The 20,625-nt window shown below is 45.6% G+C and overlaps 1 long non-coding RNA gene across 1 annotated transcript; it reads left to right on the forward strand.

Annotated features, from left to right (window-relative positions):
* Nucleotides 1–491: 491 nt before the first annotated feature.
* LOC120993651 lies at nucleotides 492–20,363 on the forward strand. Its single transcript, XR_005777307.1, has 4 exons — nucleotides 492–505; nucleotides 14,338–14,342; nucleotides 15,189–15,192; nucleotides 20,138–20,363. It is a non-coding gene; the product is annotated as an uncharacterized LOC120993651 (long non-coding RNA).
* Nucleotides 20,364–20,625: the final 262 nt, after the last annotated feature.

The raw sequence follows: 20,625 nt of genomic DNA on the forward strand, positions 1-20,625 counted from the left end.
CAAAGCTTGTCCACATTTTGGCCATGCTAACCCTGCCTTCTCAGGTGCTGTTGGTGCCCCAGCTGCGTTGGCGACCTCTTCCTCCTCCTCTGCCTTCGCCTTGTGCTTCCACTGTGCCCCCGCTGTCAGGTGGGAATGCTATCATCAGCGTGCGCTTGTAGTCGCGCATCTTCCGATCAGTAACAGATGTTTTCACTAAATTTAGTTCCCTGTCAGCAATGCAGAGCAGGGTTTCATTCACGGCAAAAGGGGGTTCATGTCACCCAGCAATAGAGCAGAGGATTTTGAGAGATTTAGGCCCCTGTCAGCAATGCAGAGCAGGGGTTCATTCCCGGCAGAAGGGGGTTCATGTCACCCAGCAATACAACAGAGGATTTTGAGAGATTTAGGCCTCTGTCAGCAATGCAGAGCAGGGGTTCATTCACAGAAAAGGGGTTCATGTCACCCAGCAATACAATAGAGGATTTTGAGAGATTTAGGCCCCTGTCACCCAGGCACAGCAGGGGTTCATACACGGCAAAAGGGGGATCATGTCACCCAACAATACAACAGAGGATTTTGAGAGATTTAGGCCCCTGTCAGCAATGCAGAGCAGGGGATCATTCACGGCAAAGGGGGGTTCATGTCACCCAGCAATACAACAGAGGATTTTGAGAGATTTAGGCCCCTGTCACCCAGGGTTTGTATACACCAAAAATGGTAATATGTCACCCTACAATTGAAAATAAGATTTTTTTCAATTTAGGGCGCTAAAATTGGCCCTTTTTTAAAATTAAAATGGCTCCAAAATAGTCCTTGAAAAGGCTAGAGGGATGTAAAAGGCAGTAAAATGTGCTTAAGAGCATGGCAACTGCTCTGCAAACAAATGTGGATAGGGAAATAACTTAAAATGAAATAAAATAACTAAAAATTACAAATAATTAACCTGCAACTCAGAGAAGGAGGTGGATATGGAGTCGGAGGTTGAGGAGGCGGTGAATGTGGTGTTGTAGGTGGAGGCAGCAATGGAGGAGGAACAGGTAGCCCCCAAAATATTGGGACTAATAAAAAAAAAGGAAACAAAGAATCATTGCACTTGACTTGAGTACAAGAATGTATGTTTGATGGTGGTATAAATGTCTATTCTGCACAAGGTACAGATAAGTCTTGTGGGATCCAAGCCTGGTTAATTTTAATGAACGTGAGCTTGTCCACGTTGGCTGTGGACAGGCGGCTGCGTCTGTCTGTAATGACGCCTCCTGCCATGCTAAATACACGTTCAGAGAGTATACTGGCTGCAGGGCAGGCCAGCACCTCCAAGGCATACAGGGCAAGCTCTGGCCATGTGGACAATTTGGAGACCCAGAAGTTGAATGGGGCAGAACCATCAGTCAGTACGTGTAGTCGTGTGCACAGGTACTGTTCCACCATGTTGTTCAAATGCTGCCTCCTGCTAACACGCTCCATATCAGCAGTTGGGGCCAGTTGTTGCGGCGAGGTGACAAAGCTTTTCCACATGCCGGCCATGCTAACCCTGCCTTCTGAGGTGCTGACGCTGACACAGCTGCATTGGCGACCTCCCCCCCTGCCTTCACCTTGTGCTTCCACTTGTCCCCCAGCGTCAGTCGGGAATGCTCTTAGGGCGTCTACCAGTGTGCGCCTGTAGTCGCGCATCTTCCGATCACGATCCAGTGAGGGAATTAAGGACGGCACATTGTCTTTGTAACGGGGATCCAGCAGGGTGGCCACCCAGTAGTCAGCACACGTTAAAATGTGGGCAACTCTGCAGTCGTTGCGCAGGCACTGCAGCATGTAGTCGCTCATGTGTGCCAGGCTGCCCAGAGGTAAGGAAAAGCTGTCCTCTGTGGGAGGCGTATCGTCTGCGTCCTCCGTATCTCCCCAGCCACGCACCAGTGATGGGCCCGAGCTGCGTTGGATACCACCCCGCTGTGAACATGCTTCATCGCCATCCTCCTCCTCGTCCTCCAGTAGTGGACCCTGGCTGGCCAAGTTTGTACCTGGCCTCTGCTGTTGCAAAAATCCTTTTCACCCCAGTATGCCAAAGCCGTATTTATGGCCTAAATGTGACAGTGACTTATGCACGTGCAATCACAGATGTGCAGTATATTAGAGGCTTTTTTCATCCCAGTAACCAAAAAGCTGTATTACTGTCCTAAATGTGACAGTAACTTATGCACGTATAATCACAGATGTGCAGTATATTAGAGGCTTTTTTCACCCCAGTATGCCAAAGCTGTATTTATGGCCTAAATGTGACAGTGACTTATGCACGTGTAATCACAGATGTGCAGTATATTAGAGGCTTTTTTCACCCCAGTAACCAAAAAGCTGTATTTCTGTCCTAAATGTGACAGTGACTTATGCATGTGTAATCCCAGATGTGCAATATATTAGAGGCTTTTTTGTTTTTACCCTAACCAAAAAGCTGTATTTCTGTCCTAAATGTGACAGTCACTTATGCTTGTCTAATCCCAGATGTGCAGTATATTAGAGGGTTTTTTCACCCCAGTATGCCAAAGCTGTATTTCTGGACTTGCAGATAGCCTATGCTGATGCACTATCGTTGCATAAAATGGCTGCCGATCATGTATTGATATTGACTAACTGAAGAAAAAAAAGTTTGTTTTCAGCAGTAGTTGGTTCAGGGCAGGCTTAAAAAATTTGTGCACTGCACCCACAAAACACTTTTTCTGTAGATCGCTGAGTACATAAACCAGTTCTTGATAAGATTTCTCCCTGATCTCTCCCTCACAGCAGCTGCAGCCTCTCCCTACACTAATCCGAGCAGAGTGACGGGGCGGCGCTACGTGACTCCAGCTTAAATAGAGGCTGGGTTACATGATGCAGTTGGCCAATCACAGCCATGCCAATAGTAGGCATGGCTGTGATGGCCTTTTGGGGAAAGTAGTATGATGCTTGTTGATTGGCTGCTTTGCAGCCTTTCAAAAAGCGCCATATAAATCGCCGAACCCCGAACCCAAACTTTTACGTAAATGTTCGGGTTCGGGTCCGGGTGCCTAAAACCCTAAAGTTCGGTACGAACCCGAACTTTACAGTTCGGGTTCGCTCAACTCTAATCACCTATTGTGAACAGTGGATACTGTTATCTTTATATACTGTATAAATAGAGAGGACATCTGTCATTCCTAATCCTGCCTATAATGATAAGCAGATAATTGCAGTAAAGTGATCTGTAGGAAGTGGCATCTATTATTAGGCTTAGGGACCAGTGAGAAAACTGCAAGATTTTATCATTTTTTTTATTTATAAATATCGATATTAATAATAATATACTGTATTTTTTGCTCTATAAGACAGAATTTTCCCCCCAAAAGTGCGTCTTATCAAGCGAATACTAATGAGCATTTCCATTATGAAAGGGCTCACTATTATGCAGGAGGCACGTGCGCTGCGCTGCATGTGTCCTGACTGTGTACAGCATCAGGTCACAGTGCAGCGCAGGCCCGTAGAAGACTAGGGGGTGGTGACTGTAGAAGAGATTTCCAGGCCTGCAGAGTGGTGGTGGAGCAGGAGAGTTAAACTAATTTATTTTTCTCTGATGGGGGCCTAATCTGAGCTTTAATGGGGGTCTGTTCTGAGGTCCGATTGGGGTCTGATCTTTGCTCTGATGAAGGTCTGATTGGGGGTCTGATCTGAGGTTTGATATGAGTTTCTGATATGGGGTCTGATCTGAGGTCTGATATGGGGGTCTGATATGGGGGTCTGATCTGAGGTCTGATATGGGGGTCTGATGTGAGATCTGATATGGGGGTCTGATCTGAAGTCTGATGAAGATTGGAGGGTCTTGTCTGATGAGGATTGGGGATCTGTTCTGAGGTCTGATATGGGGGTCTGATCTGAGGTCTGATCTGGGGGTCTGATGTGAGATCTGATATGGGGGTCTGATCTGAAGTCTGATGAAGATTGGAGGGTCTTGTCTGATGAGGATTGGGGATCTGTTCTGAGGTCTGATGAAAAATATATATTTTCTTATTTTCCTCCTCTAAAATCTAAGTGTGTCTTATCATCAGGTGCATCTTATAAAGCAGAAAATACTGTAGAAATATAAATATGGACTGGGAGAATTAAAAATAACATCACCAAAAATTATTTAAATAATGGGTCAATAATTTAAACAGTACAGTCGTGGCCAAAAGTTTTGAGAATTACATAAATATTGGAAATTGGAAAAGTTGCTGCTTAAGTTTTTATAATAGCAATTTGCATATACTCCAGAATGTTATGAGGTGTGATCAGATGAATTGCATAGTCCTTCTTTGCCATGAAAATTAACTTAATCCCAAAAAAACCTTTCCACTGCATTTCATTGCTGTCATTAAAGGACCTGCTGAGATCATTTCAGTAATCGTCTTGTTAACTCAGGTAAGAATGTTGACGAGCACAAGGCTGGAGATCATTATGTCAGGCTGATTGGGTTAAAATGGCAGACTTGACATGTTAAAAGGAGGGTGATGCTTGAAATCATTGTTCTTCCATTGTTAACCATGGTGACCTGCAAAGAAACGCGTGCAGCCATCATTGCGTTGCATAAAAATGGCTTCACAGGCAAGGATATTGTGGCTACTAAGATTGCACCTCAATCAACAATTTATAGGATCATCACGATCTTCAATGAAATAGGTTCAATTCTTGTTAAGAAGGTGTCACAGAAGGTGTACAGGAAACAAGACAATGCAAAAGAATCTATGACTCACTGGATCCAAAACTAAGGAACAAAAGGGAGACCCCTGCATGAGACCTGGCACTCTCCCTGACTGCTCAGCCTATGCGAACACCCCAAAGGTGGATGATCGCATATCCCCGTACCTCGACTATATAATACCTGAACACCCTACAATAGTGAGGGGACACGACCACCGGCTCCCTACACTAGACACGGAGGGAGTCAGGGTCATCTGGGATCCAGCAAACAGAAAATCACAAATGAATGTACAGCACTTATCTTGTAGAAGACTGAGAAATAGGAACAGCATGCACACACACTCCAGGAAGTTGTATAAGCCGCACACTAATGCATTATGGGGAGGAATTTAAAGGGATGCAATCAGTCCAACTACATGACAGCTGAGAGAGACTAACGAGATGAGGAACAAAGAAAACTCAAGGAGGAGGTTCTGAAAGGCTTCTGTCAGAGCTTCTCAGCTGTCTGGTTGTGACAGTACCCCTCCCTCTACGAGTGGACTCCGGACACTCAGAGCCCACCTTCTCAGGATGGGACCTATGGAAAGCCCTGATGAGACGAGTGGCCTTAATGTCCGTCACTGGGACCCACATCCTCTCCTCAGGACCATAACCCTCCCAATGAACGAGGTACTGGAGAGAACCGCGGACAAGACGAGAATCCACAATCCTAGAGACCTGAAATTCAAGATTCCCATCAACCATAATCGGAGGAGGAGGCAAAGGCGAGGGTACAATGGGTTGAACATAAGGTTTCAATAAGGACTTATGAAAAACATTATGGATCTTCCAAGTCTGAGGAAGATCAAGACGGTAGGCAACAGGATTGATGACAGACAGGATCTTGTAAGGCCCAATAAACCTAGGACCCAACTTCCAGGAGGGAACCTTCAATTTGATATTCTTGGCAGACAACCACACCAGATCACCAACATTCAGGTCCGGACCAGGCACACGTCTCTTATCTGCCACACGCTTATATCTCTCACTCATGCTCTTTAGATTATCCTGAATCTTTTGCCAAATAGATGACAAAGACGAGGAGAATCTGTCCTCATCAGGTAAACCAGAAGACCCCTCTCCCGAGAAAGTCCCAAACTGCGGATGAAACCCATATGCACCAAAAAATGGTGACTTATCAGAGGACTCCTGATGACGGTTATTTAAAGCAAACTCAGCAAGGGACAAAAAAGAACACCAATCCTCCTGATTCTCCGCCACAAAACAGAGCAGATATGTCTCCAGATTCTGATTGACGCACTCTGTCTGGCCATTCGACTGCGGGTGGAAAGCAGAAGAGAATGACAACCGAACCCCCAAGCGAGAACAGAAAGCCTTCCAGAATCTGGAAACAAACTGCGTGCCCCTATCAGAGACTATGTCTGAAGGAATACCATGCAATTTGACAATGTGATCAATAAATGCCTGCGCCAGCGTCTTAGCATTAGGCAAACCAGGAAAAGGGATGAAATGCACCATTTTGCTAAAACGGTCCACCACCACCAGAATCACAGTCTTCCCCGAGGAACGAGGCAGGTCCGTTATGAAGTCCATGGACAGATGTGTCCAAGGACGGGAAGGAATGGGTAAGGGAAGGAGAGGACCTGATGGCCGTGAATGAGGGACTTTGGCACGAGCGCAAGTCTCGCAAGCTGCCACAAAACCCTCGACCGACTTACGAAGCACAGGCCACCAGAATCTCCGAGCGATGAGATCCAGTGTGGCTCTTGCCCCCGGGTGCCCAGCAAGGACCGTATCGTGGTGTTCCTTAAAAATCTTGTGTCTTAAAGCGAGAGGCACAAACAACCTCCCAGGAGGACAAAGATCAGGAGCTTCCGACTGGGCTGCATGCACCTCTGCCTCCAATTCAGGAAAAAGAGCAGAGACCACCACACCTTCAGCCAAAATGGGACCCGGGTCTTCAAAATTCCCACCTCCCGGAAAACAACGTGACAGGGCATCTGCCTTCACATTCTTAACCCCAGGGCGGAACGTGACAACAAAATTAAACCTTGAAAAGAACAAAGATCATCTGGCCTGTCTTGGGTTCAGACGCTTGGCTGACTCCAAGTAGGCCAGATTTTTATGGTCAGTAAACACGGTGATAGGGTGTCTGGCTCCCTCTAGCCAATGGCGCCATTCCTCAAAAGCCAACTTGATGGCCAACAATTCCCTATCTCCCACATCGTAATTTCTCTCTGCGGAGGAGAGTTTCTTCGAGAAAAAGGCACACAGTCGCCATTTGGCAGGAGAGGAACCCTGAGACAAGACCACACCCACACCCACCTCAGAAGCATCATCCTCAACTATGAAGGGTAAAGAAATATCAGGTTGTACCAGGATGGGAGCGGAAGCAAAACTCTCCTTGATATTAGAAAAGGCCTTACGCGCCTCTACCGACCAGGAAGAAAAATCTACCCCCTTTCTGGTCATATCAGTGAGTGGTTTAACAACAGAGGAATAATTCAAAATAAACTTCCTGTAATAATTGGCAAAGCCCAAAAAACGCATCAGCGCCTTCTGATTCTCAGGAAGCTCCCACTCAAGCACAGCGTGGACCTTCTCGGGGTCCATGCGAAAACCAGAAGCGGAGAGAAGAAACCCCAGAAATTGAATTTCTGGAACCGCAAACACACATTTTTCCAGTTTCGCGTATAATTTATTCTCCCGCAGGATGAGCAAGACCTGACGTAAGTGTTCCTTATGAGTTTTGAAATCAGGAGAAAAAATCAAAATGTCATCCAAATACACTAATACAAATTTTCCCATTAAATGATAAAAAATGCTGTTCACAAAATGCTGAAAAACGGCTGGGGCATTCATCAAACCAAAAGGCATAACCAAATTCTCAAAATGGCCCTCAGGGGTATTGAAGGCCGTCTTCCATTCGTCTCCTTCTCTGACCCTGACCAGGTTGTATGCCCCTCTTAGGTCTAATTTGGAAAAGACTTTAGCCCCAACAACCTGGTTAAACAGGTCCGGGATCAGAGGAAGCGGATAAGGGTCACGAATAGTGATACTGTTCAGCTCCCTGAAATCCAGACAAGGTCTTAAAGAACCATCTTTTTTCTTAACAAAGAAAAAAACAGCGGCAACAGGTGACTTCGAGGGTCGTATGTGTCCTTTTCTCAGACTCTCAGAGATATAAGCACGCATAGCGACCCTCTCAGGTTGGGAAAGATTGTATAAACGAGATTTAGGCAGCTTGGCGCCTGGGATGAGATTAATAGGGCAATCGTACTCCCTGTGCGGGGGCAAATCCTGAACTCCACTCTCAGAGAAGACATCCGAAAATTCAGAGAGGAAAGGTGGTACAGTCTTAGTAGAAACCTCAGAAACAGATGTCGTGAGGCAATTCTCTCTGCAAAAGTCACTCCAACCATTTATTTGCCTCGCTTGCCAATCAATGGTGGGGTTATGTTTAGTGAGCCAGGGTAGCCCCAACACTAGAGGAGTAGGCAACCCGTTTAGGACGAAACATGACACATCCTCAACATGAGTATCACTCACAATCAAACGGATATTGTGAACTATGGCCTTTAACGATTTCTGAGAAAGTGGAGCGGAATCAATAGCAAAAACAGGAATATCCTTTCCCAAAGTGCATACCTGGAAACCATGAGTTATTGCAAATTGATTATCAATGAGATTGACAGCTGCTCCACTCTCCACAAAAATCTCACAAAAAATGCTCTTGCTCTCTAGCGCCACTCTAGCAGGCAGGACAAAACGGGAACTACAAGCAAACGGAAAATCTTCAATTTCCGCCTCAACCCTGCCAATAGTAACAGACGGAACATTTTTAAAAGATTTTTTCCTTTTTGTTTCTTTATTACTCCCAGAAAACTGCCTGAATCTCCTAGAGGGACAAACATTTGCCAAATGATTTATACCTCCACAACAAAAACAAACCCTCCCATGCGGGCTGAATCTTCTATTGTCAGAGGCAATCAACCCCAGCTGCATGGGCTCCTGCTCAGAAGGGGCTGACAGCGACTGAGACCCCTGCGCACAGAATGAGACCACTGCACTGTCCCGGGACTGAGTATGACAGGAAGGAGAGATCTCTCCTCTCTCTCTAAGACGCCTGTCAATACGAACAGCCTGAGACATAGCAGAGTCCAAGGAGATAGGCCTCTCATGAAAGGCAAATGCATCTTTCAATCCCTCTGAAAGACCATAGCAAAATGACTTCAGAGTGCAGCATCATTCCAACCAGTATCAGCTGCCCATCTCCGAAATTCTGAGCAGTAATCTCTGCGGATTGTTTACCCTGGCATAACAGACGTAGTCTACACTCAGCCAGAGCAATACGATCCGGATCATCATATATCTGACCCAGGGCTAAAAAGAATTCATCCACTGAACGGAGGGGCCGTGCCCCCTCCGGCAGCGAAAAGGCCCAGGACTGAGCGTTACCCCTGAGCAGCGATATAATGATCCCCACCCTCCGTTCCTCATCACCAGAGGAATGGGGAAGAAGGCGAAAATGGAGTTTGCAAGCCTCTCTAAAACGCACAAAATTCTCACTACCCCCGGAGAACGTATCCGGGAGCGAGATCTTAGGCTCAAAACAAACTCCATGAACGCAAGCTGAACCGGTCACTTTAAACTGAGAAAAAGTCTTACGGAGATCAGCTACCTCCAATGAAAGACCCTGGAAGCGTTCAGCCAAAAGTGAAACCGGATCCATGCTTGAGACGGTTTAGGCGGCTTATAATGTCACAGAAGGTGTACAGGAAACAAGACAATGCAAAAGAATCTATGACTCACTGGATCCAAAACTAAGGAACAAAAGGGAGACCCCTGCATGAGACCTGGCACTCTCCCTGACTGCTCAGCCTATGCGAACACCCCAAAGGTAGATGATCGCATATCCCCGTACCTCGACTATATAATACCTGAACACCCTACAATAGTGAGGGGACACGACCACCGGCTCCCTACACTAGACACGGAGGGAGTCAGGGTCATCTGGGATCCAGCAAACAGAAAATCACAAATGAATGTACAGCACTTATCTTGTAGAAGACTGGGAAATAGGAACAGCATGCACACACACTCCAGGAAGTTGTATAAGCCGCACACTAATGCATTATGGGGAGGAATTTAAAGGGATGCAATCAGTCCAACTACATGACAGCTGAGAGAGACTAACGAGATGAGGAACTGAAAACCAAAACAAAGAAAACTCAAGGAGGAGGTTCTGAAAGGCTTCTGTCAGAGCTTCTCAGCTGTCTGGTTGTGACAGAAGGCTTCAGGGCGTCCAAGAAAGTCCAGCAAGCGCCAGGATCGTCTCCTAAAGAGGATTCAGCTGCGGGATCGGAGTGCCACCAGTGCAGAGCTTGTTCAGGAATGGCAGCAGGCAGATGTGAGCGCATCTGCACGCACAGTGAGGCAAAGACTTTTGGAAGATGGACTGGTGTCAAGAAGGGCAGCAAAGAAGCCACTTCTCTCCAAAAAAAAACATCAGGGACAGATTGATCTTCTGCAGAAAGTATGGTGAATGGACTGCTGAGGACTGGGGCAAAGTCATATTCTCCGATGAAGCCTCTTTCCGATTGTTTGGGGCATCTGGAAAAAGGCTTGTCCGGAGAAGAAAAGGTGAGCGCTACCATCAGTCCTGTGTCATGCCAACAGTAAAGCATCCTGAGACTATTCATGTGTGGGGTTGCTTCTCATCCAAGGGAGTGGGCTCACTCACAATTTTGCCCAAAAACACAGCCATGAATAAAGAATGGTACCAAAACACCCTCCAACAGCAACTTCTTCCAACAATCCAACAACAGTTTGATGAAGAACAATGCATTTTCCAGCACGATGGAGCACCGTGCCATAAGGCAAAAGTGATAACTAAGTGGCTCGGGGACATTTTGGGTCCATGGCCTGGAAACTCCCCAGATCTTAATCCCATTGAGAACTTGTGGTCAATCCTCAAGAGGCGGGTGGACAAACAAAAAACCCCTAATTCTGACAAACTCCAAGAAGTGATTATGAAAGAATGGGTTGCTATCAGTCAAGAATTGGCCCAGAAGTTGATTGAGAGCATGCCCAGTCGAATTGCAGAGGTCCTGAAAAAGAAGGGCCAACACTGCAAATACTGACTCTTTGCATAAATGTCATGTAATTGTCAATAAAAGCCTTTGAAACGTATGAAGTGTGTGTAATTATATTTCACTACATCACAGAAACAACTGAAACAAAGATCTAAAAGCAGTTTAGCAGCAAACTTTGTGAAAACTAATATTTGTGTCATTCTCAAAACTTTTGGCCACGACTGTACTTTGAAAGTGGAGAGAGAGAAAATTGTTATATATTATATATATACACTGCCTGTTTCAAAAAAAAGTCGCCACCTGGATTTAACTAAGCAAATAGTTATGAGCCTCCTATTAGATAATTACTGCATGGGCGATTATCTTTCAGTTGGCAATAAGTTATTTAACCCCAACTGGTGCAATGAGTTGCTTCTCAATTCTTAAACAACCATGTCGAAAGACACATCTCATGGTCGTGGAAAAGATGTTAGTCTGTTTGAGAAGGGTCAGATCATTGGCATGCATCAATCAGAGAAAACATCTAAGGAGATTGCAGAAACTACTAAAATTGGGTTAAGAACTGTCCAACGCATTAATAAAAACTGGAAGGATAGTGGGGACCCATCGTATTCGAGGAAGAAATGTGGCGGAAAAAAAATCCTGAATGATCGTGATCGGCGATCACTTAAACGTTTGGTGAAATCAAATCGAAGAAAAACAACAGTTGAACTCAGGGCTATGTATAATAGTGAAAGTAAGAGCATTTCCACACGCACAGTGTGAAGGAAACTCAAGGGATTGGGACTGAAAAGCTGTGTAGCCGTAAGAAAACCACTAATCAGTGAGGCAAAGCAGAAAAAAAGGATTCAATTTGATAGGGAGCATAAAGATTGGATTCTGGAGCAATGGAAGAAGGTCATGTGGTCTGATGAGTCCAGATTTACCCGGTTCCAGAGTAATGGGCGCATCAGGGTAAGCAGAGAGGCAAATGAAGTGATGCACCCATCATGCCTAGTGCCTACTGTACAAGACTGTGGGAGCAGTGCTATGATCTGGGGTTGCTGCAGTTGGTCAGGTCTAGGTTCAGCAACAGTATGTGCTCCAAGAATGAGTTCAGCTCACTGCGTGAACATACTGAATGACCAGGTTATTCCATCAATGGATTTTTTCTTCCCTGATGGCATGGGCATATTCCAAGATGACAATGCCAGGATTCATCGGGCTCAAATTGTGAAAGGGTGGTTCAGAGAGCATGAGACATCATTTTCACACATGGATTGGCCACCACAGAGTCCAGACCTTAACCCCATTGAGAATCTTTGGGATGTGCTGGAGAAGGCTTTGCGCAGCAGTCAGACTCTACCATCATCAATGCAAGACCTTGGTGAAAAATTAATGCAACACTGGATGGAAATAAATCTTGTGACATTGCAGAGGCTTATCGAAACAATGCCACAGCAAATGCGTGCCGTAATCAAAGCTAAAGGCTTTTTTTTTGGTGGCGACTTTTTTTTTGGACAGGCTGTGTGTATATATATATATATATATATATATATATATATATATATATATATATATATATATATATACACAGTACAGACCAAAAGTTTGGACACACCTTCTCATTCAAAGAGTTTTCTTTATTTTCATGACTATGAAAATTGTAGATTCACACTAAAGGCATCAAAACTATGAATTAACACATGTGGAATTATATACATAACAAACAAGTGTGAAACAACTGAAAATATGTCATATTCTAGGTTCTTCAAAGTAGCCACCTTTTGCTTTGATTACTGCTTTGCACACTCTTGGCATTCTCTTGATGAGCTTCTAGAGGTAGTCCCCTGAAATGGTTTTCACTTCACAGGTGTGCCCTGTCAGGTTTAATAAGTGGGATTTCTTGCCTTATAAATGGGGTGGGGACCATCAGTGGCGTTGAGGAGAAGTCAGGTGGATACACAGCTGATAGTCCTACTGAATAGACTGTTAGAATTTGTATTATGGCAAGAAAAAAGCAGCTAAGTAAAGAAAAACGAGTGTCCATCATTACTTTAAGAAATGAAGGTCAGTCAGTCAGCCGAAAAATTGGGAAAACTTTGAAAGTAAGGGCTATTTGACCATGAAGGAGAGTGATGGGGTGCTGCGCCAGATGACCTGGCCTCCACAGTCACCGGACCTAAACCCAATCAAGATGGTTTGGGGTGAGCTGGACTGCAGAGTGAAGGCAAAAGGGCCAACAAGTGCTAAGCATCTCTGGGAACTCCTCCAAGACTGTTCGAAGACCATTTCAGGGGACTACCTCTTGAGGGTCTGCAGCGCTTACGGTGTCAAGTGGAGTGCTTGGAGTCCTCGGGAAGCACTAGGAGCATCCATCGACGGAGGTAACCGGTCGGGGTGCTAGGAGATCCGTTACATTGGTGGCAAGCAGTGGGATGGCGTCCTAGTGTGAGGAGAAGCAGCTCGGAGACACCGTTCGTGGAGTATATTGAGGGCAACGCTAGTATCCGTACAGCGCCCCTGGCTACAGCAGCAGGATGGATGGCCGGGATGCATTAAGGAAAGACATCTGGTACCAGGCCCTGGGTAATGTACAATACCAGCGAGGTGAGAGTCTCCCCAGTGGAGAGCAGCGATTGCAGAAGCAAGTGGCCCTGCGGATGCCCTTCCTGGGAGAGCAGCCCCTGGAGTAATGGGTGAAGGAACTAGAGCTCTGGGTATGGCAGGAGCTATGTTTGGAGGAGGCCTACCAGGCGCTCTGGTTGTATATGGCACAGTATATACCCTGGACAGCTGAGCATGACAAGCCAGAGGGAGAGGAGTTTGCTGGTCCTGGCTTATTATGGGAGTCCTTTGCAGAGCCTGACTTCGGGAGCCCTGCACAGTCCAGACTTCAGGACATTTTCTATGAGAGGGAGGCTAAGCTGGATTGGGATGACCCCCACGAGGTAGAGAAAGACCTGGCTCACCTAGCAACCCTGGAGTGGGAACTGGAGCAGGACTACCGAGATCTCTTCCACTCCATTGAGAGGGCTCAGCGAGAGAGCAGAGTGTCAGACCCAGGTCCAGAGCCCTTCAGCTGGGAGGATATTGTGGAGGTGTACTGGGAAGACCCGACTGAAGTATCCCCTGCTTCAGTACCAGCTACAGAGGTAGGGGACCTCATAGACTGGTCCTGGGGGGAAACCCATATGGCAGGTGGAGATGGGACCGAGATCTCTCCACCGGCCTGTGAGAGTCAAGATTTTAACTTCTCCTGTAGTACACATTTGTCTCCACTAAATGTCAATTAGGAGCCTCATGTACATTTTCTTTGTTCTAAGATCAATTAGTGAAAGAAAGGAGGAGTTAAGTTGCTATTTTTCAAATGTGCCAATCAACTCAGGAATAAAGTTAGTAAACTACTCCCTTTTTGTCACAGAGCCAATAAACTTGCATCTAGGACCACCCATTTGTCTACCTCATGTTGCCTATATAAGTATATGTAACTGTAATAAAGGATGGGATATTTTCCATGATACCAGCCTGCATTGGTCTCATTGAGAAGGCTGTATGAGCTCATACTTATAATTCTAACTGATTTGGAGCCACACAAAAGAAGAAGTTGTGTCGTAGATTTTGCGACGACAAAATTGGCGCCCGAACAGGGACCGACGGCTTGCATAACTTCCGATTCAAACGCCAGGAGAGGACTTGCGTAAAACCATCAGACGAGGCATAAACTGCAGTAAGGTAAGAAGCTTTTATTCTTACAACCTCCTCTGAGTCTTTTGCCCAAGTGTTTTCTCAAGAGTTGAATTGGTGTTATTGCGATATAAGGGTTCAAGTTATAGCTGATCTGTCCGTTAAAAAGAACCTGTTGAAATATTCCTTCTTTGTGTGGTGGAACATGCTGAAACTAAACTGAAGTTGTTACACAGCTGAGCCGGATATCCTGTGACGTAGATTTAGTTCCCAGTCAAGGTTCTGACGAGAACCTTGGGAAAAGGGTTAATACTAATTGTCTCATAGGCAATTGGAAGTTATTAAGATTTTGTATCCCGGTGAATTGACGAGGGGTCTTCACTTTGAGAGATTGTGGGCTCAATACTATTATATCATTTGATCTTTGTGCAACTGCGCTTAAGTTTGTGGGTTCGGTGGCGATTACTTATAGTAATCGGATTCCGTTTGATCTTTGTGCAACTACGCTTAAGTTTGCGGGTTTGATAAATAGCAATTGTTTGATCTTCGTGCAACTACAATAATGGGAAATTCGAATGTAGCAGGACAGAGTGAAAAAAGGTTAACAGCGGCTCAGTTGATGAGAGAAAGAGAAGGAAAAGTTTCAGTAACTAAGTTAAAATCGTTCATGCAGGCAATTGGTATGCATGAAACTGGAAGATTAAATGAAAGCTTATGGAAAAATATATTACAAGAAAAGAAAGGGTGGCTGAGAGATAATAATAGGCTGGTGCAAGCAGAGTTATGGTGGAAGTTGTCTGCAGATGTGACTGATGGAAAATTGAAAGAAATTGAGAAGAATGGTCAATATTGGTATAGTAAGATGGAGGATTTGGGTGTGGTAAGTAACAAAGAACAGAACAGTTTGCCATGCGGCATCCCTTCCCCCGCCACCTCTGTTGTAAGTAATCCTGGGTCTTGTGGTCCAACAAACAATGCTATTGCTTCTTGTGTTAGTTCCTCCTCTACACCAGGTGCTGGAATGTGCTTATCAGCACCACCCACTGTGCCTTCTGCTCCCTCTAGGCTTTCCCCACCCCCTAAAACTCTTACCATAGAGCAGCAACCGCCTCCTTATGGGGGATGGATGTGTGTGTGCAATCACAGGAATGCTGAGACAAATAGCATATGTGTTGTCTGTGGATTTCAAAGACAGGACATAATTCCCAACACTGGATTATATCCAGTGATGTCTGCCAATAACCCTTCCCAATTGTATGTCCCATCAGTTAAAAATGTACCTGCAGTGATTGCCCCTATGATGCCTACTAGAAATATTCCAGACCAGTCTACTCAATCTAGGAATGCACCCATTTTAAGTCCGACTTCAGACTTGAGTGGATTTCTATCACAGGAAAGTATAGGGTATCCAGCATCATTTTTGGATATGCGAAACCTGATGCACCCAGTTTCCCCTGTTATATCATCTACGCCAAATCCACCTCGACCTAATCTATCCTATCGTACGCCCAGGTACCTAAACCCTGGAGCTGCTCCTCTCAGAGGTCCAAATGACATCCCTGATGAGCCTGTGTATCGCCCTTGGTCCCCTAGTGAGATGCTGGCCATGATGAGTAGAATCCCCAATCCAGAGGACTTACCCATGCCGTTCTGTAGAGAGTTAGCGAAGATACGGAAAGCTTTCTCATGTTGCTGGAGGGATTTAGAAGATTTAGTCCAGTGTAAAGCTGGTGACTCCTCTCAGATTATAGCCTCTGCAGTGGGATCTTATGAGGGAGATGATACTACTTTGTTGTCCGGTGAGCGATACATAGTAAGACTCACGGAATGGGGGAGAAAGCGATTAGGTGATCAGTCTGTTATGTTGTCGGATATGCATCAGGATAAAACGGAAAGTGTGGAGAAATTCTACACTAGACTCCAGCAAAGATGGGTGGATTTGGGCTTTGAGTACACCTCAGACATGCATGAGAGAATTTTGAGTGCTGCTTTTGTGGATGGTCTTAGGGAAAGCATTCGCAAGGGTCTGGTATCAGCTAGGCCTGAATGGAGAACTATACAGCCCTCCATTTTGTTACAAGTAGCAAAGGGGGTAGAAGCTGAATTGAACAAAAGACCGAAGGCAGGTGTGGCCGCATACCAGCACTTTCCTCAAAAAGGGGGAAGGAAACCAAGGTATATCTTAAGATGTTTTAACTGTGGCAAGGTGGGGCATTTTATACGGGATTGCCAAACTCCTAATCAATGGGAGGAGGAAGAGGAGGAGAGAGCTCAGCCCCCTCAAATGCGACGCCCATAGGGAGTTGGCAATCCAGAGTCAAATGCTGTGCCCCTACTAAAAATTCAAACCTTAGGGCCTGCCCCAGTTGTCTCCTTGGCAATCAATGGGGGGGAGCCCATCCCCTTTTTGATTGACACTGGAGCAGCCAAAACTGTTATTCGCAGCAAACACGTAAAAAGATCCCTCATGTCTAAGGATAGTATTCCATGTGTAGGAGTAGATGGTAATGAGGTTCCTACTCCTCTCACAAAGCCAATACAAATTGCATTTGCCCCAAACCAACAAATGCTAAGTCGCCTCTTAGTCAGTGACACCGCCCCTGTTAATTTGCTAGGAGCAGATGTGTTGCAGAGAATATATGCGCAGATAACATATCTTCCTGATTGTACTGTGAAGTTACAAGGCAAACTAGGAGAAGAGGATATATGTCTCTTAGCGGCCTGTGATTATAATCCATTTCACATGTACGTGTCTACACTCTCTGAAGAGGGCGTGTCCCTTCTGCTGCAACAATTACCTGCACATCTGTGGGCCTCCGGACCTACAGATGTTGGCCGTTTATCTGTCCCTCCAATGATGATAGAACGTAAACCTGATGCTCCTTTACCTCGGAAGGCACAATATCCCCTCAGTATACAACAAACGGATGCCATCACCAAAATAGTACATGATTTTGTCAGTAATGGGGTACTAATTGAAACCACCTCTCCATGTAACACTCCCTTGTACCCCATTAAGAAAAGGGGGGAAAAAGGTCAGCCAGTGCAGTATAGAATGGTACATGATCTTAGGGCTGTTAATGAGGCTACAGTTTTTAATACCCCTGTGGTACCAAACCCACATACATTGTTGGCACAGATTCCCCACAGCGCCACCCATTTCACTGTGGTGGATCTTGCAAATGCATTTTTCTCAGTTCCATTACATCCAGATTGCAGATATTTTTTTGCTTTCACACATGACAGGAAGCAATACACCTGGACGGTCTTAGCACAAGGTGCCCATAATTCCCCCAGTATGTACAGTACTGCCTTAGCCCAGGTTTTAGCGGATTGGCCCATTCCATCTGAAGGAGTTGTCTTACTCCAATATATAGATGACTTACTTCTTTGCTGCCCGGGAGAGGAGGTGTGTAAACAAACTTCGTTGTCTCTTCTCACCTTCCTGGCTGCAAATGGCTGTAAAGCTTCCCGCAAGAAGCTTCAATTTTGTTGTACCACTGTCACCTTTCTAGGGCACTGTATATCTGCTGGGATTAGACATCTCACCCCAGACCGTATAACTGCAGTCCAACAAATTCCTCTGCCGACTACAGTGGGGGCTCTGAGAATTTATTTGGGTCTAGTCTCATACTGTAGGCCTTGGATCAGAAATGCCTCTGCTCTTCTGCAACCCTTGTATGATTGTCTCACCTCTCTTCCTTTTTCATTGACAGATAAGGCCGTGGAGAACTTTCATACATTAAAACTAGTCATCAGTTCCACACCAGCATTGGGTCTACCGGACTACAATAAAGATTTCAGACTTTATTGCACTGAATGTCTTGGCCACGCTTCAGCTGTTCTCACACAAGCTAGGGCTGGCCAACAGCGTCCAGTGGCGTATTACTCTGCCAGACTCGATCCAGTGGCAAGAGGAGCGCCATCTTGTGTCCGTGCGGTAGTGGCTGTACAACTCATGCTTGACAAAAGCTCTGAGATTGTGCTCAATTATCCAATCACTGTTTTTGTCCCTCATGACATCTCAGCCATTCTCACACAAGTACAGCCTAAACACCTGTCCACTGCCAGACACCTTAGACTAGAATGTGCACTACTTATGCCACCAAATGTCACCATCAAAAGGTGCACAACTTTGAATCCAGCTACTCTGCTGCCTCTGGAGGGGGGAGGGAGTAGTAGTATGAGTCATCTAGCCGAATATCTTCCTGACCTGGAAGATAAACACGACTGTCTCCAATTAATGTCCCAAGAGACAGCAGGGTTTGATCACGTGGTAGATACTCCCTTAGAAAACCCAGATTTAGAGCTCTTTGTGGATGGATCGCGGTATGGTGTCCAGGGGAAGTTCTATACTGGGTATGCAGTTGTCACTCAGCACGATACGATCAAAGCGGAATCACTGCCCTCTCACATGTCTGCACAGGAAGCTGAACTTAAGGCTTTGGAAGAGGCCTGCAGGTATGCGGAGGGAAAAACTGCAAACATCTATACAGATTCCAGGTATGCTTTTGGGATCACCCATGATTATGGTCCAATTTGGAAGGCTAGAGACTTCCTTACAGCAAATGGCAAGCCAATTAAAAATGGCAAAGGGGTGAAAGCCCTAATGGACGCTCTGCTGTTGCCAACGAGGGTGGCCATTATGAAAATTAAAGGCCATTCGTCAGGAAAAACTCTTGAAGCTCGGGGAAATCATCGAGCTGATCTGGCAGCAAAAGCTGCTGCACAGAAACCCAGAGATGATCCTGTAGGGATAGCAGTGGTACAAGAGCAAATTTCCCTGCCAGTCAACTATGAAACATTAAAAACCTTACAGTCTCAAGCAACCAAAGAGGAAAAGGCAGTATGGATAGCGAAAGGAGCTGTGATGACCCCAAAAGGAACATGGCAACTTAGAGGAAAGCTGTGTTTGCCCCGTGCTTTGTTCCCAGTCACAGCCCAGGCCACTCATGGGAATACTCACCTGTCCAAAACTGCCATGACTGCTCTTGTTAATAGTCACTGGTATGCCCCAGGATTCAGTGTAACTGCAGCCAAATTCACTCAGGCTTGTATGATTTGTGCACATCACAACATAGGAAGGACAGTAAAAACACCTTTGAGGCACACTCCCAGGCCCGATTTTCCCTTCCAAAGACTGCAAATAGATTACATCCAACTACCCAAAGTGGGGACCCTAGAATACGTCTTGGTATGTGTAGATCTGTTTTCAGGGTGGCCAGAGGCCTATCCTGTGGCCAAAGCCACTGCACAAAACACAGCCAAGAAACTTCTGAATGAGATAGTTTGCCGGTATGGGGTCCCAGAGACAATTGAGAGTGACCGAGGTTCTCACTTTACAGGGGAGGTCATGCGTGAAATTATGGGAGCCCTGGGTATTGAACAAGCCTTCCATACTGCGTATCACCCACAAAGCAGCGGTAGAGTAGAGCGACTCAACGGGACAATTAAATCAAAAATACAGAAGGCCATGGCTGAACTGAATAAGCCATGGACAGAGTGTCTACCCTTGGCACTCTTCTCCATCCGGTATACACCTAACCGGAAGACAGGCCTGAGTCCATATGAAGTACTCTTTGGGAATGCCCCTAGACTAGGACTCTATTTTCCACAACAACTCCAGATGCAGCATAATAGTCTTTCAAAGTACGTTATCTGTCTTACAAACAGACTGTCTAATGTGTATTCCCAAGTTTTTGCTTCTCTTCCAGATCCAGACAGCATAGAGGCAACTCATTCTCTACAACCAGGAAATTGGGTAGTGGTGAAACGACACGTGCGGAAAGTTCTAGAACCACGATTTGAGGGTCCACATCAAGTACTGTTAACCACCGCCACTGCTGTCAAGTTGGAAGGAAAGCCTAATTGGGTCCACGCATCACACTGCAAAAAAGTACCAGAACCTCAAGTGCTGGAATGACTGCAAGGGCCGTAATATCTTTTCATGTCTTACTGTTAATTTTATATTGTACAGGGGAAAATGCACAGTCAGATCAAATCCAAAATTCCATATTTAGAACATTATTAATACAAGGGAATCAGAATACAATTACATCTCCTACAGCTTCACCCATGATTGACAAAATGGCCTTAGAGACAGGGTTTTCAGACACAAATGTATGGCTAGAATGGATCCGCTATACGGTTCTTTCCCAGAAGCGATCCAACTGCATAGCATGTGCTGCAGCTCGACCTCATT

Source organism: Bufo bufo, chromosome 3, assembly GCF_905171765.1.
Source record: "Bufo bufo chromosome 3, aBufBuf1.1, whole genome shotgun sequence".
NCBI classification, from domain to species: Eukaryota; Metazoa; Chordata; class Amphibia; order Anura; family Bufonidae; genus Bufo; species Bufo bufo.